Source organism: Galeopterus variegatus, unplaced genomic scaffold (assembly GCF_000696425.1).
Source record: "Galeopterus variegatus unplaced genomic scaffold, G_variegatus-3.0.2 Scaffold3749, whole genome shotgun sequence".
Taxonomy (NCBI): Eukaryota; Metazoa; Chordata; class Mammalia; order Dermoptera; family Cynocephalidae; genus Galeopterus; species Galeopterus variegatus.
Window position 1 is genome coordinate 1 of NW_007729860.1, and position 419 is coordinate 419.

The following is a 419-nucleotide window of genomic DNA, read 5'->3' on the forward strand; positions in this document are numbered from 1 at the left end:
CCAGACCTTTCACTTCTCTCTTACCTGCCCTACTGGGTATTCCAGTGAGTAGTGAATGCAAACTGACTCACAGTAGTTATCCAGTGCATATTAATTTTCTTCCCTTTTATTTCCCACCAAATTTTAAATCATTGAATGACTTCTGCCTAAAGGAATCTGCTGCCAGTTGACAGCGTGACTGGAGAATACTTAACAAATTACATCACAGGTAGCTGTCACTACTTGATGATGTGAGGCTCTTTAATGTCTATTTGAATTTCTACAAAAGTTCACTTTGAGGAATGAATGGGAGGTGCTGAAGCATCAGGAGGTCACGTGATGGTGAGGCCAGAGTTTGGACTTTGCAGTCAGATGACTCTGGGGTGAATTCTAGAAATAATGATCACTCTCTTGATAATTAGAAATGATCTCCGCAGACT